Genomic DNA, 16931 nt, shown 5'->3' with positions numbered 1-16931 from the left:
AAAATATCTAACAATAACTTTGGCAGAACGTTGTTAAATTCTGTATAAAAGTGTGTTTGATCGATATGCTTAGTTTAGTGTAAAATAAGCAAATGTTACTATAATAGTGACTCTGCGGGGATTTGTGAAAATCCACAATTAATGTTGGGATTTTCTTCATCTTGTTTAAGAATGAGGGGCAGATGAAAGTACTTAAAATGAACCTGAATGTCTTTTTTCTGTTTTGCAAGCTAAATTAGACTTATCTGAAAAAACAAATCACGTTGTAATTAATAACATATCGATCACAATACAGTAACAAAAGGACACCTTGATGCTGTGTCATTCATTGATTTTCTACTTCAGCGTTAATGATGATGCTGATCAAAGTGAAATCAATCTGATGTTACATGAATGTACATCCTTACGGAGGAGATGCAGTGCAAATCATGATTCATGAACCAGCGTGACTCGCTCGCTCTCAGTGTTACTGTCCGAGCTCACAGACACCCACTACCAAATGGCCACACAAGGTCACACCATAACACACATTCCATTTATATCCTCCATTTTATATTGCTCTCCAGTAGAGAGAAACACTCCACTCTGTCCTACAATACCGATGCTTCTTCACTCTTCCATCATCTGATAGAGTCATCATAATTGAGGGTCTCCAGATAAATGCAAAGTAAATCTGGCAGATGCCCTTTCATCCTGACGGCCTTTGGCTTCTTGTGAAAAGTTCACCCTCAATAGCTCATCCGATACAAAAGGTTAGCGCTGTTTAAACATCAGGCTTGAGACTTTGGGTTCCGAAATCCTCATTAATAGCTCACTAACATCATCACAGCTCCCCAGGCGACGGCCGAGTGGCCACTTGACTGGAAGTCAACATCTGCTTCTACGAATGGTATACAGCACCTGGATAAGGAATTAGAAGCTTTTCCGATGTGTTCATGTTTTGTCGCACTGGATCTACAAATCTGTATTTAGAACAAATATTTCATATTCAGATGCTATGTTTCAAAACAACACAAAGCAGTACAAAATTAAGAAAAGGATGCCAGGTTATGACCATTTTTTATAACGACAACTCTAAAGATTGGGGTGTGAATTTGTTTTCTGAGTCAATACTTTATAGAATCTCTACATAAAAATTTTGAGGCTCCATCTCCACCAGGATGTCCATCAAAAGTGTTAAATTATAGCCCATTCTCCTTTGCAAAATAGTTCAAGCTCAGCCAGACTGGATAAGGAGGACCAGTGAATCATTTTATTATTCCTTTGCCCCATTTGATTTTTATTCTCTGCACAGATCCACACAGTACAGAACTATGATCATTAACTCAGTTAATCTGGTCCACGACCACCAGATAATTTTTTTCTAATTCTTTTTAAATTGACAATTTTTAACTGGATTGAGAACAAAAAACAATTTACTCAGCATAATGACACAGTTCTAACTTTCTTTCAACTGCAGCGTTCCTGTTGTCAAAGCCAGATTTGTGGACTGCATGGCAAATTGTAAAAGTACAACAAAGTAATACAGTCATACTAAGAAAAATATGATAATAAAGTAATAAAATTACTTGAATAAAGTTATAGTATTAGCAGAACAAATCCTGAGAATGAAGTCATAACATTTTGAGGATAAAGTTGTAATATTATGACAAGTCCATCTTGTAATATGAATGTATTGTCATAATACCATTCTTGTAATTTTATTTTTTATTTTCTTACAACTCTATTTTTCCTGGTGCTCCAACCTTTCTATTTTAGCTTTCTGTTTAGTCTATTAGTTAAATTTACAAATGGTGCGTGACTTGATATAATTTTTTTTGCACAAGTTCATCTTTCATCTTTATGATGTTTGTTCAACATTCTCTAAAAACCAGAGATGTGCCGATCAGGTTTGTTCCTGCCGATACCGATTCCGATCATCCATGAGAGCCGATCACCGATACCGATCACATAATTATTATTTTTTTAATCATAAGCACTACCGGTTACATTATGTGGAAAAGGAACCATGAATTCACCTTAATTTAGACAAAAACTTGTTTTTAATAACTTTTTCCAAGAAAAAACAGGCATTGTGCAAATTGTACTGCTATCAGTAATACCATCTTTAACAGACTGATAACATATGAAGGCTCTGAAGAGGCTAAATAATGCAAAGAGCCAAAATAAAACCTCTCAACATTGCCAAAAAAATTCAAGTATAAAACTTAACATTCAAAGGCAAATACAGGATCCATTACAATAAACAATCCTGAGTTACTGAATGAAAACTTCCTGATAGCATGGCAGCTAGCTGATTACTGCTAGTTCTGATTGGCTGTTTCTGACTGAGCAGAGTAATTATGCAGAGCAGGGAGGAGATCGATTATTTTTTTAGAGATTATCTGTCTCATGTTAGGACAGCGAAAGTTTTAATACGTATGTAAAATGTATTTTTTTAGGTTAGATGCTGCAGCTTTAAGCAGAGGGTCACTACCAGGTGGAGCAGAAGCGGCGCTCCGTCTGTGAAATATTACTACCTGTAGCGCGTAGCAGCGGTTCAACAGCGAGAGCAGAACCAGCGTCTTACATCGCAGCTCGAAGACTTAAATACTTTTGTGGGTTATTTGTTTAGCTTTCTGACCGTCATGTTAATCCGGGTGAGTGTTTGTAGCTGTGCGCTGCTTTACTTGCTATCTGATCCTCCATATGTCTTTTTTACTGCAGTGAGCCTCGATGTAGCCAAACTCCTCAAGTATGTCATTGTTTTTATGCCATATTAGATTTGTTGTGTTGATGCATTTTGACGTGCTTCAATTTTCCGCCGCAACACGCAAACTTCCCCAGTCACTCAGTGCGTTATATTTCCACATCGCTTAGGATTTGTTGCTGCGCGTTTGCGCAGTGAAGGAAAGAGGAGACCAGCTGCACAGGCAGACTGCGAAATGAGATGCAGGTGATCGGTTTGTGTGATCGGCAACAAGAGACCGTGATCGGCGATCACCGACCATACATTTTTTCACGGAAATCGGCCGATTATGATCGGTGGCCGATCGATCGGCACACCTCTACTAAAAACCCATTACAGCTTAAACATACATAATTTAGTAAAACTGAACATTATGAAAAACATCAAAGTGTGCTAAGAAGCAATGCAGCATCTATCTGAACACAGACTGTTCGATTATGTAATAGAACATCTGTAGAAGGTCCAGTGAGTACGTAAACATACGTTCTACCTGGGGAAACAAGCTGTGGGGTCATTTAGATTTAGGTGATGGAAGCACAAAGTGTTGCCTTGCTCACACCGTCTTCGTCACGTGGTAACAGACTGATTCACGGGAGTATCCTGCCTTAACGTAGTCACAGCAGCAGGTAATACTGCATCCCAAGCCCCCTCCCTTAACACCGGCTGATCATGCTTTCAGAGTTATTAGGTAATCTGGGAGAAGAGGGTGATAGGCCATCTGCCTTTTAACGACTCCTAGTTGAACATGCATGGCAGTCACCATGGATTTGCTTGACGTTGTTTGCACAGACTCTGGAGAGACTCGTTCCATGTGCACTGTGCAGTAGCCAATCGGCACTCCATCAGTAAAACCTGTGGGAGGTGATAAGCCTCCTTTACAGCAAGGGGGGGTTCCCACCAATCACAACAATAGCAGAGATCCTGGGTAACCAGCAGAATCAAAGTGGTATTTCAATCCTATCAGCTCACAGAACAAATGGAAAAAAATAAAGTGAGTTATATAATTAGGCATGAATTGTTGCAGGAAAAAAATCCTTATTCCTTTTCATATGAGATTACAACTCATTTCCGAATCAACAGATTGCTACTTCCCTCCGTGCTCAAGACAAACCCATCACAACTGAAGGACGGAGGAAAGTAGAGAAAAATAAGAATACCAGAGATGTAGACTCAGATTTTGTCTGATGGAGCGAGAACAACGGAGGGATTCGCTTCTATAGGATGAAAGCAGCTGCTCATCTTCCTTCTGATTTCCCCTCCCCTCTTCTTATCGCCTTTCCATCTGCCCACACATCCTCAACGTAGACTCCCTTTGTAACTAGAGACATAGCCTATATGAAGCAGCGTTATGATCAGCTGTTGCGCTCCACCCTGCACCTAAAGCAGGTTCTGAGCACATACGGGGACAAAAAAACAAAGTGCACATGACGACAAAAGGCGCGGCAAAAACAGGCGCCAAATATGGAGTCCAGGGAAACGGTGGGGAGTTGGAGTGAAGAGTAGCACTAGTGTTACATTATTAGGACTGACAGTCATCAAATACATCACATATTTTTTACAAAAACAAACACTTTCATCAATAACTTGCTGAGTGAACTGTGAATAAAATGTACTTTCCTACCTGGCAACAGCTGCACACCTTCAGCTCCAAAGCTGTCAACCCTGACGAGAAGGCTCGCTCATATGGAGTGGGGAGTCTGAGAAAGAGGATGTGTGTATCTGAGTGTGTGCGTGCATGTGTGTGTGTGATGCTGAGAGAAAGATGGAGAGAGAGCTGGGAGGGAAAGTGAGAGGTGGAGCCTAGCTCAGACACGAGAAGGAGGGCTGGTTGATGACTGTCTGCTGCCTGTACACCCAGTCTGGAGGAAGCGGTGTGGATGGCACTACATTTTCATCTGATCAAACACACACACACACAGCTGATGCTCCTCATACACAGCTTGGAGAATAAAAACCTGAAGGCAGGAGGGGTGGGGGGGGGGGGAGGAGGAGGAGCTGGAGGTGTGACAGTCAGGAGAGGCTGAGCTGTTTAAGCCCGAGCATCATCACGCGGCAGTTCCTAGGAATCCCTCCAGTAAGAGGTGAACTGCATCACCGAGTCCTTGTCTGTGATTGGCTGGATAGCAGGGAGACGCCAAATTGTGGTGGGCAACGCTGTGTAACCTAAAATGACCCTTCAACATATTAAACGCCTGGTCCATCTTTCTCTTGTGGGTACATGTCACTATCAAGGACAATTTCATAAAAAAGCCTTCCTTGTTCAGACCCTTAAGCATGATGGTGTGTGTAATTGTGTGTATATATCAGGGCATAGTAAGACATGACCTGCCCTTGCACATGAACAAAACACACATCCATCCACATAACCTCTTATAACATCTTCTTAAAGAAGGGAAGTCGATTATAATAAAGGCAACACCTGATGGACGCTCACTGTGCAAACGCTGCCTCAAGTCATGCTGACCACAGTAGTAAGAAAGACCAACAGATTACCTGAACTATTTAGCTCAGTATTGTAAAACAAAATTATTCAACATTTGCATTTAATCTTGAAAAACAGCTCTTTGTTTTTGGGTACAAGGCATCGTCATCGTCTGCAGCTTGTGCAAAATGTAGCCAGTCGTTTTAAAGCAAGACAAAAATGTGGAAGGACTTTCAAAAACGACAGTGTTCGATTATAAATGATATCATTATGGCAGTTCCACAAAGCTATACATGCTAATTTTTTTCTACAAATAAAAACCAAGGTGGTGGTATCTTTATCTGAAATATAGATTATTTTACATTTAAATTGCTAGCAAATATTGAATAAATTACACACTCAACCCGGCAAAAGTTACTCTTATTCGACATCTACATGCTCCCACTAGCTAAGATCATAATTATATCGCAAATGTAACTATGAATAAGCCATGTTTCCATAACAACGCAGATTCACCAGGTGACTATGAACCCATTCAAGCACTGAGCAGATGCAAAGAACAAATCAATGCACTGATGTGCCGTACCTTTCTACAGCTGAATAGAAACACTACTGAAGTAATTATTTTTGGACCAAAATCTGAACAGTCCAGAGTCGGCACTCGGCTTCAGCTGTTACATCTAGAAACAAGATTAATTTTTTGAGTAGACTCATTTCTTCTGATGCACATCAACAGAAACTCAAACACACAGCTTCGTACAAGAACCTGTTATTTCAGGACTGCAGAACCAATATATTTTATTTTTCTCTGATTCATAGCTTGCTGTATTAGGTATACCAAAGAACACAAAAGTATGGTAAGTTGAAGAGTAGACTTAATTCATTTTTAAATTACAGAAACATTCCATCTGGTAATTAATTTTATTTGTCAAAGCAAAAATAAAATAAGTGTTTAAAGTCCCTGGGGCCTTCAGGATCAAATTATATTGTTAATGAGACTTTTGGCCTTTTTATTAACAAACTGAAACAATTTACAGATTAACTGGTAATGAAAATAATAATTTTATGCAAGTTAAGCTTTCAGCCAATTTACCTGAGCTTCATTAAAAGGTAATAACAGTGGAGTTTATTATGTTAGCGTATGCAAATAAAACAGCACACTCCATTTACTAATGAAGATCACATTCACTGAACTGCTTTGAAGCCATTTAACAGCCTCGACAGGCAGCTGCAGCTTGTTTTTAATGTTTCAATGGATATGAACTTTAATCTTCAAATAATTTCTGCTGTTAAATGTTTTGAAATATTTCCATCTTTCCATAGTAATGTTTTCGTAAATCCTTCAAAGAGACATTTTCTCTTTGCACATCTTGACCCAAATCTCAAGCTCTGAGCTGCATATTGATTATTGGCTTTTGTGGTGGATCTTCTTGATAAAAAAAACCCAGGCTTGTTGGTTCTGGAGGGGCTCCACTGGCACTCTGACGACAGCTTAAACACCGGCTGCATCCTACCAGTTTCTGCTCAGGAAAAACCTGGCCACAGCCACGGCCTTAGCCCTTCCCCAGCCAGCAGGCCGCACTCCAGCATCCTGACTCAAAGCCGTCTCGCTCTAGAGGACAGAGGTGCCTCACAGGCCCAGAAACGATCAGGCAGGAAACATCCCCGACCTATTGCTGTACAAGCAGTATCCTCTGTCACAGAGTCTTTTATGTAACGAGCTCAGAACTAAATCAAAGTGACAATATTAATCATGTGACGTGAGAAATAATTAGAGGGCCAATAAAGGGCTGCATAAGTCCCCTTCCTCATATTCCAACACGCGGATAGCTTTCGAAGTCAGTGATAAAAAGGCTCTGGAAGTAGCTCATCATTACGTTGCAGGAAAATTATATGCAACAATGATCATAATTGAAAGTAAAAATGTAAGTTTTCTTAAATTTTGATATCTATATAAACAATCAGCAAACTAAATGAGGTGGCTTTTGAAATAATACAAGCAAAAATAATATTTCAAACTTTAAGCATCATGGTTCCAACAAAAACCAAACACCGTTGAGCTTTAATTTGTACCTGACTGCTCTACTGAATGGGAAACTTAATAATTAATGATACACAAGAGGTATAAACAAAAGACAAGAACAAGCTATTGTATGATTTATTTCAACTGGGTATTATGCATTTCCAAGAAAAATAGTTGCATATGTTGCTGCATCAAAACTAGCTTGATATATCCATGAAGGTTGTTTTTATGGACTCTGCCTTAGTCATCCACATTTAGCTGAGTGGCTCAAGTCTCTCTTTAGTAAAATCTGCCATCCTCCACTGTGTGATTCACAGAGAAGAGGTTTATCTGGCCCTTGCTCTCTGCCCCGGGAAGCCTGGGGTTTCTCTCTCTTGTTTACAGATCGACAGCATCTCTGGGAGAAGGTGGGTGACAGCATATGACAGACTGATGGATGATTTGACACTCATGCGCCTCTGTGTCATTCCTGCATCCACCTCCCCTCACCCACTCACTCTCCCAAGCTTAAAGGGAAGGATTGCTAATGCTCATGCATGTTGATGAAGCTCAAACTTGCACCTCTTGTTCAAAGCATGCATCCTCTTAAGGAGAAAAGCCTGATGGGTAAACAGTGGGTGGCTGTCAGCATGCCTGACTGTTAACAGTCGAGTGAAAAGGCAAGATTCACCGCAGATGACAATGCTCAGGAGTAGAGAGGGGCAGCATTGGGTGGCAGGGAGAGGTGACAGGACAGAAGGGCAGCAACTGAATCTGCATAGAAATGAGCAGGATTCCCCAAGAAATTAAACATCAATGTCATTTTAAGAGAGGAAAAAAAACTGACACTGCTCAACAGGGCAATGTTGGGAAAAATGAACTCAGTTGTCGCTTTACTGCTGAAATCAAAACAATGGCACAAATTAGACTTCAAAATGTAATCAGTTTGGGTAAACAAAAAGTTTCAAAGTGTAGTTTTTGGCAGGAACTAGTGTATAATTAGGATTTGGCTTTTGCTACTGAGTGACGTGGTTTAAAATGGACTTAATTCGAAACTTTATAAGACAGGCAAACAAATAGGCTGGCCAAATTAATTTAAATTATGAGCATGAAACTCCCTCAAACATTTCTTTCCAAGCTCTGATGACGAGCAAACAAGGCTCATGCAATTATTTTAACACCCTCTTAAGTTAGAACTTGACTCAACAGGCTTTGAACAGTCTAGCACATATTTTCCCTCCATTTCAAAGAAAAACTAAAAAAAGAAACAACTGATGGCACCTTTTCATTTTTCTATACTTGCTCTAACACTTGTCTTTCCTGGGTTTCTTTTCTCATCCAAAAAGAGTCTGTGGTGCTGGCCGACAGTTTTGCTATTGCCATCTCAGTTTGAGATAAAATTTGCTTTTTCAGAACGATTTTTGGAAGCAAAGATGTCAGATTTAAATGTTTTAAACACACTGGATAGATAAACTGAAACATTATTCAAATACACTTTATTGAAGAACTGATAAACCTAAAATCATAGGTATTGTTGCATAGGTATTTTTAATTATTAAAGTTAAATTAATGTATATTAAAATACATCATCAGACTATAAGCAATTCTTGTTTCAATATTTTTTGCAATGCTACATGAAGTCCAAAAGAAGTAGGCCTCACTAATGTAATGAATGATCAAGATGTGGGTTTACATTTTTGCACAGATATCTAGAAAACATATTAAGGTGATGTTCAACACTAAAAACCAAAAATATGCTATGTTAAATTGTTACAAAGGCTCTGAAGTGGTCTGGAAATTGACCTCATCATTGTCTTGTACAGTCCATCTAATCTCTGAGTGTTTAAAACCTCTAAATGACCCAAACTAGATATAAAATGCTGTGATCTAAGCAACAAGATTAAAAGAAAATTTAAGAGTAGATTAATCATTCATTTCTCACTCTGATCCAACATCCAGCAGATCTATTTTTAATAACCTCTCTCTCATTTCTCCAAGTGACTCAACTCCTACACTTTAGAGATTAATTCACAGCATGGCAGTAGGCATTGAAGTGGAACTGCAATGCAACAAATGGCTTCCTCCTTTCTGGACAAGGCCTTGACCTGCACATCTTAGCATCTGTCCTCCGTCTTCCCCTCAAAAAAATCCTCAGAATAAAAATATTAGATATGCATCTTATTCTTATGTTGTTCCAGCACTGAAGCTATCTCCAGGATATCAGCCAAAACTGGAATAAAACAAGCAGTTTCCCCCCATCATCATATTTAACTGTTTCAGTGTGAATTCTTTACTTCTTCCTCTTTATTTCACTAGTGATTTACTATCATGTCGCTTCCCTCCAGTCAGCCTATTCTTATTCTTGGTATCATCTTGGAGAAAAGGGTTATTTTTAGTCAGCCAGTCATGTGACTGTAGTGCAAATGGAGTCTTGCAGCTGTAGGTTACTGGTCTGACACTTCATCAGCAGCTCCCAAACCAGAGAGGGGGGAAAAATCCTCCAAATCCTGGAAATTTTTAATGTCACCTCAGAGGTGCTCTAGTTAATAATTTTCTTCAGCAGCGTTATTATCCCAGCCCTAAATCACTACATTCACCCGACTTAAATCTACCCAGCACTTTTAAACACAGGAACAACCCACAAGCTTGATTGAGAATAACTTGGAAACATTTCAACATAAAAATGTTAATGTAATTATCAACTCTTCAAAGATACGGTAACTATTAGTCCTTATTTAAATTACAGAGTTGTAGTTTGACTTTGAATCACTTGAAGTTGTTTGAATAATTCATATATGCATATAAACAAAATATTCACAGAAAAATAAGTGTCTACTTTTTAGCTAATGTGCTGAAAGTACAAATGTTTTCTTATTTACACATTGTGGCACAGTTTAAAAATCATTTTGTACTTTTTTCATTAAAATTGAATAACTATATAAAACTGCGAGAGATGTGTCCTTAAAGATCACTAACCACAACAATCCACAGGGTTGTGTTTACTTTTTTAATCAAAATATAAAAGGTTTTGAGCTCTAAAACATTCCTTTAAGTGAAGGATTTACTCCCATTTGCTCCACAGATGGCTATAAATGGACATTTATGATTTAAACTCTGTTATGGTTAAAAATATAAGCACTGTACGGTGAAATCACTGATTTGCAATGATGATTGCAATATTTAAACAATTTGTAATGCTCATCACTCTACCCACAAAACTCCATCCAAAGTTCCTGGTAATGCACAATAATGAAGGAGACAGGAAAACTACCCGTGTTCCTGGAAATGCCTAATTTAGTTAGAAATGCACACATTTGTTTTCACTGGCTGAGCGACAGCAGCTTGATGCGATTTGCTCTCAGATTTCTGTCATGTTTTACATCGTTCTGTGTGTGAGTGCAGTTTATCTTTTTCCTGTGAAGCACTGTGCTTTTTATTCTTTGATAGGTTCTATATAAGTAAAAATGATTTGCTGAAATCTATTAACATCAGTTTGTTTAGTAAACCTGTCATTCACAGATTTGAGGGTCTTTCCTTTTAAAGATGTCTGCACTACCCTGTTCCTCTAAAATTATCATACTCTCAGTTTATAGTTACATAAACAGACATCCTGCAGTGTTGGATTTAGAAAATCCTGTCAGTCAAAATGTTGGACAGTCTGGTAGATGAAAAGATGAAGACTGTGTCCTCCCACACAAGATGACACCTAATTAGTTTACGTTAATGTCACAAAGTAATGTATTTTGTACATTTCAAAGCAACACACACAATCAAAATGAGAAGGCTAACGACAAAATGAGGCATGCAATTTAACATAACCCAAAACTGCCAAGGCTGCGATGACAAAAAGACTTCTTACAAAGCAGGTTTATCTACACCTGTAGGGGTCAAAACTGATCTGAGAGCCAGAACAATTATACACAGGATGGTTAAGGAGAACTGATGGGTGCTACTGGCACCTTGTAATTTTCCTGCACTGTGTTATCTATAATTTAGCTCTTTAGAAAACACAAAAAGACTTCGATTACCGGTGGAGCATTCTCATTTAGACATTTTGTTGCAACCTTTAGAAGGAGCAAAGGTTTGTTATGCCGTTGCGGCCGACGCAGCTGCTGGATCTGCACTGTAATTTTCATCTGTGATCATCCACAGTTATCAGTCAAGTTCAACAGACTGGCACATCCCACCTCCCACACGGTGGAGGAAATAGTTTGGTGCAACTGTTTCAAGAGCGAGTCAAAATAAAAGGAGGTCAATCTGCCAGGAGTAACTTTGCAAGTAAAAGTTAAGGCAGTAGGTACAAAACATCTCGTCTGTGCAATTTACTGTCTTCTCTATTCCAAATAAGGGTTGCAATGAACTTAAAATCCTCTCACCATCATAATAAAATTGTGTAATATTTATATCACAAAGCACTGCAATGACTGTTAAGGTGAAAACAAGATTATATTTGTCCAGTTAAATCACTATTTTCTTACTTTGATGGCAGAAACTGGGAGGTTAAAAAGTGACAGAGGAGATGAAGAATACAGCAACATCAACATTCAAATACCAAAGTCCTATCAAAGTTGCTTTGGGATACTAAATTTATGCTTTTACAGCTGAAAATGTTCCCCATAGGTGCTACCCATCGCTGCTGAAAGGCCTACATGTGGAAAGCTTGCAGGATAAAAGCAGCCACAGCTCTGGAAGTCCATTTGGAACAATTTCAGCCTATTTTCAAAAGAAACAGGCCCAACTATTATTTAAAGAAAGATAGAATAATACAGAGGGGAAATGAGAATTTAATAAAAGGTACCAGGCGAACAGAAATCCTGCTGAAAATGGACTCTGACGCACTCAGATTCTGAAATGTCAACGGGAACCAGGATGTGTTATTTAGACAGTTATTTAGATAAGTGTAAATGACAGCCTTTCAAGTCACCATGCCAGCATTACATCTATAAGATCTCCTTATCTGACAAGAGAGATTAGGTTTCAATGAGTCCAACACAGCTGTTTTTACCATAGCAACCAGAGGTAACATTGGGCTTTTCTTCGGCTGCAGTTGCCTTCCAAAGATTTTCAGTTATCATTCTGCAAATATATCAGACCATGCAAGTCAGAAATGCTGAAGGTTAAACTTGGAAACCTGTCCAAGTTTAAATTGTGTAGCTATTCCACTTTGCGCACCGGTTCCACTGACAGTGAAACAGTCCCACAGCATGATGCCACCACCATCTGCCCTGACGTTTTGTACTTTGCCATTTGGCTTGACGGTCTCCCTCTGACTCCTGCAAATGCACATGTACTTACTTGGCCAAATAATTCAGCTAAAGATATTTGCAGATGCAAATTACGCTTTTGCAACAGGCTTCTGTCTTGATTACAACCCTCTGTTAACATATAATCCTATTCATTTCATTTGGGGATGACAGTTTGGGTCAGATAGTTAAAACTTCAGACAAAATTAAGGATTGAGTTTCATCTCATCTGATCAAGCACTGGTTACATTGACATGAAAAATGTTTGAAAGAGTCCTAAAGAGGCTTTTAAACCAGAGAGTAGAGTACCAAGTGCCACGCATGGTGGTGGTGGGATCATGCTGAGTGTTTTAACCGGTTTTTGAAAAGATAAAGCAAGCTAAACATGAGCTTCTGCAATGGCCTTGAGCTCACTGAAAATGTATGGACTGGGCCAAAAAGTCATTTCAGTGACTAATTTACCTTATATCTCAAAAACTAGTTGAAATATTCAGCCAAAATTACACCAAAGGTTTGTTGATGGCTACAAAAGTTGCATTCTTTGTTAAATAATCACTCCTCCAAGAATAAAGAATGCTTCAAATTGAAAACTTACTAAATATCTCACAGGATCTGTATTTTTAACATTTACCTGACATTAATATTTTAACATATTAGAACAAAAGACGGTGCATTAAATTGAGCTTTTATCAGCCCAGTCTGAGGATTCCTCCAAATCCAGTCACCAGTTATTACCACAGCAGGCCCCAGCCGGAGTAGGAGGGCTGATTGCAGCTCATCAGCCTGTCAGCTGGAAGCGCATGCTGAATGGAGTCCAGGGTCGAGTGGCTTTCCCGGCTGCCACATTTTCTTCACTTCACTGCAAATCAAACGGCTGTTGTTTTTAGGCCTGCGATCAGTTAATTTGTGGAAAAGACGAGAGAAGGTGGATTACTCAGCATGCCTTGGCCTGGTTATATCTCTCCATTCAGATGCAGGGAGAGGGGCTCGTCATTTAAAAGGCAGATGAAGCTTCGCTGTGGCGCAGCTCCGCCTGTAGCTTGGTGCCATTGTTCAAACCGAGTCCTCATCCATATAAACTCAGGGGAGATCTTATCCTATATATTTAACCTCTTCCCATTACTATAGGCTCTTTCACAGAATGCACCGTTGGGAAATCTTCTGGCTGCTTAAAAAGATTGAAAGTAAAGTTTGCTCTATGGTGTGAATTAAATACGTATACAAACTGCACAAACTGTAAGTGATGAGAACATTCTTATGCAACACAAACTACCTCTGTCACTCTGCTTTTATCCATAGCTCAGGGTTAGCTTTCTAATTTCAGCAATATGCCTCATAGTATTAACTGTTCTACATTCCAAACAGCAAACACAATTTCTCATTATATTTTCGGAGCTCCCAAGGCAGCTCAGATAGCCAGAAGATCATTTTCTCACATCAATTACTCCAGTTGCAAATAAAGAAACAAGTTAGCAGCAAATATCAAATTAAGTCTCTCAATTACATTTTAATTAAGGGACAGTAATGCGTTTTGAGAAGGCACAGATGCACATCATTTCCAAGTACAACTGGCAAGAGAAACTATTTCTTGATCATTTGAAATGCACCACTAAAACAGTCATTTCAGGAGTCTGGTGAGAAGCAGCTGGTGATATTTACTTGAGGGAGAATAATACCTATATCTGGTTTGAGACAGAAAATTGAAGATAGGAAAGTGAAGGCACACAGACAAGATAAGGTAAACTGTGTTTGTGCGCACTATTTCAAAGCAGCTATTGCTCTATGGGTAAAAAGAAAAACTACAGTTTCAAATCAGCAGATCAGTACTGCTCTTTGAAGCATATAATCAGTGTGGCAATTCTTCTTGAATGCATATAATCAGTGCAGCATTTTCCATCCAGCAGGGTTCAGATAAAAAAAATAATACAAAAAACATCCAACATATGAGAACTGTTACTTGTGTACAACTCAGGCTTTGATTCTTATCAGGATTGATTGGCAAACACCTTCTAAGATACAATCTACTCCTAAAACAACAGATGTTGATTTCCACTTTGAAACAATTTGATCCTAAAGTGGTGAGCATCCCCAATGAAACAACTTATCAGATAGTAGCTCCAGAGTTGAGAAATAAACATTTTGCCTTCTGTTGCTGCCAGAGAAAACTTAAACCCTAAAACAACCAAGTCTTAGTTTAGCATAAATCTATCCAACATTGTCCTGACTGCCCGTCATTTGCTGCATGTTCTGATGACAGTTTACTAGATAGGGTTTATATCTTATATAAATCTATATGTGTGTATTTGTTTATACTAAATCTGCAAAAAAAAATCTTATATGCAAAGGTTGAACAATGTCCACCTTCATCGACTCAGACTTACCTTGTGAGAGAAATCTTCAGTACAGTCTTTATGTGGTGGCAGGTGAACCTTTGCTCCAGAACAAGTGTTTGACCTTCCAGTCGGTGCACTAAAAAAACAAAAAAAAATAAATAAAACAAATCAAAACACAGATAATACAGTGTAATCCAATGTATTGAAATCCTAAAATGTAAAGTTCACTTCATCTTAAAGAATCACATCAGCAAATGGAAAAAAAACAAAAAACATTAGAACTAAAATGTTTGTGCATGACGAACCAGAGGTCTCATGATAACCTAAACTTTGGATGCATGTCTGGTGCATTTTTGTTTAAAACAAGCTTGTTCTTTACTCAGTGAAGTTGCATACGATAGATTATTCCGAAATTTTACTGAGGCGATGCTTCACATTACCCAAGCAGATGTAGAAAGTGCAGTACTACTCCTGAAAGTACTTTTTGAAAGAAAATACTCAAATGAATGTATTTAGTTCCTACCCATATCTGCATATGACTAAGTATTTGTGCAAATAACTCTTCTTGTTTTAAGAAGAGAAATATGTAAATAAATTGTATATATAAATGTCTTTGCCCTTCTTGGTATTTATTGTTTTTGGTTTAGGTGCACACACTTTTCCAAAATGACCTGCATATTGATATGGACAGAAATTAGCTGGAATTTCCACTTACAGCTGATTACCATATTGGCAAAAAATATATTTAACATTTTCCTCTTCCTTTCATTGTTTTGTTGCATCATCTTGCTTTCTCTGTTCTTCTTCACTGTTAGTACAGAGATTTGTGGATTTGTTTATTTTGTCTTTTGAAAAATAACTGCCTTTTATCCTATTAAACCACAAACAGTTTAGAAATAATTGCTTCTAGCATTTTAGAAACAATGAAAAATCATATGCATTTGACAAGTAACATCAGATACCAATATGTGCAAGAAATATAAATTCTATGCATATGAATACATTGACAATACTTATTTAAATGAAGGATTTTATTCGGCACTCCTTTCCATTTCTGCCCTATTGCAAGACTTTCTTTTCATAGAGTTTGTTTTCTGCTAAAATTACTTACAGAATGTGACAGCTGAACAGTTGTCTCGCTATTACTAGAAATAACTTCCCCAGTTTTACAGCAATTAGAAGAAACCAAAAGAAAGATCATACCAGGAGTGAATCCTGACAGGTAGCTGCGCCAACACATTTGACTTAATTATCGCCTTAACAGCTCATAATGTTTAGCAGAATCCTTAATGACGCGTTTCAAGCAAGCAAACCTTCGGGAAATAAATAAATGAAACCTGCATTTTTGAGGGGGGAAAAAAAGAGAGGCCATTAAATATTCTAAAATTGGGACAAACTACAAAAAATGTACATATGTAAAAACATTTTATAGGTTTACAAATTTTAAACTTTAACAGATTAAACCAGGTTATAATGAAAGAGTAACCATTGTTACGGACATGGCTAATGAGGATTCAAATAAACAAACAAACACGGTTTGCCATAGTCACACCTAATTAATATCAGCCAAAAAAAAAAAAAACCCACGCAAACGCAGTTATTTTAAAGAAAAAAAGTTCAGAGACGCTGAAAATGTCTTACCTGGACGCTTTTAACCATAAGACAGGCCAGGGACTCACCTGCTGCAGACCGGAAGTCCAATTAGCTAATGAACAGGTGCAGCTCATCAGCCTCGATCGCGACAGGGGGATCAATGTTGTTCCTTTACAAATCCTCAGGGTTAGCTGTAAAGCATGTGCCAAACCTTTGTGTTCATTGTCCTTTCCAGTTGCTCATTAAAGTCACATTTAATCGTCCCAAAGTTAATTTTAGATCTTTACAATTTCTTTAAATGTTTGTACAGCCAGGGAGACATCCTTTAAACAAAAATACTGTTCAAATGCAATTTTCAATTTAGCTCCGTTTATTTATATAGCGCCAACTCATAAATGTTGTCTTTACAAAAAAGACAATCTGATGCAATTAAACACATTGAGTCCTGATTATTAAGCAACACAGTACAGACTATTATTCAAATGAGGAAGAAAAAAAATCTGCATTGTCAAAGTTCAAAGATTAAAGTGTAACATGACTTTTAGTATAATTAACACTTGACAAAGTGTGATAATTGGTCTCACTAAAGTGTCCAATTAATCTGGTTGGT

General features: G+C 38.1%; 1 protein-coding gene across 4 annotated transcripts in view; it reads right to left on the bottom strand.

Moving 5' to 3' along the window:
• Window positions 1–4575, bottom strand: part of syt1a (synaptotagmin Ia) — a 160581-nt gene extending 156006 nt beyond the window's left edge. For 2 of the 4 annotated variants that reach the window (XM_008400453.3, XM_008400449.3), the window contains exon 1: window positions 4350–4573. The gene's annotated coding sequence lies outside the window, so the exon portion shown is untranslated. Of the gene's footprint in view, window positions 1–4349 lie in introns of all 4 variants that reach the window. The other 2 variants (XM_017302823.2, XM_008400456.3) reach the window with 2 other exon arrangements.
• Window positions 4576–16931: the final 12356 nt, after the last annotated feature.

Source organism: Poecilia reticulata, chromosome 23 (assembly GCF_904066995.2).
Source record: "Poecilia reticulata chromosome 23, P_reticulata-male-v2, whole genome shotgun sequence".
Lineage (NCBI taxonomy): Eukaryota > Metazoa > Chordata > Actinopteri > Cyprinodontiformes > Poeciliidae > Poecilia > Poecilia reticulata.
Note: the sequence above shows the minus strand (reverse complement) of the source record. Positions and strands in the feature narration are given on the sequence as shown.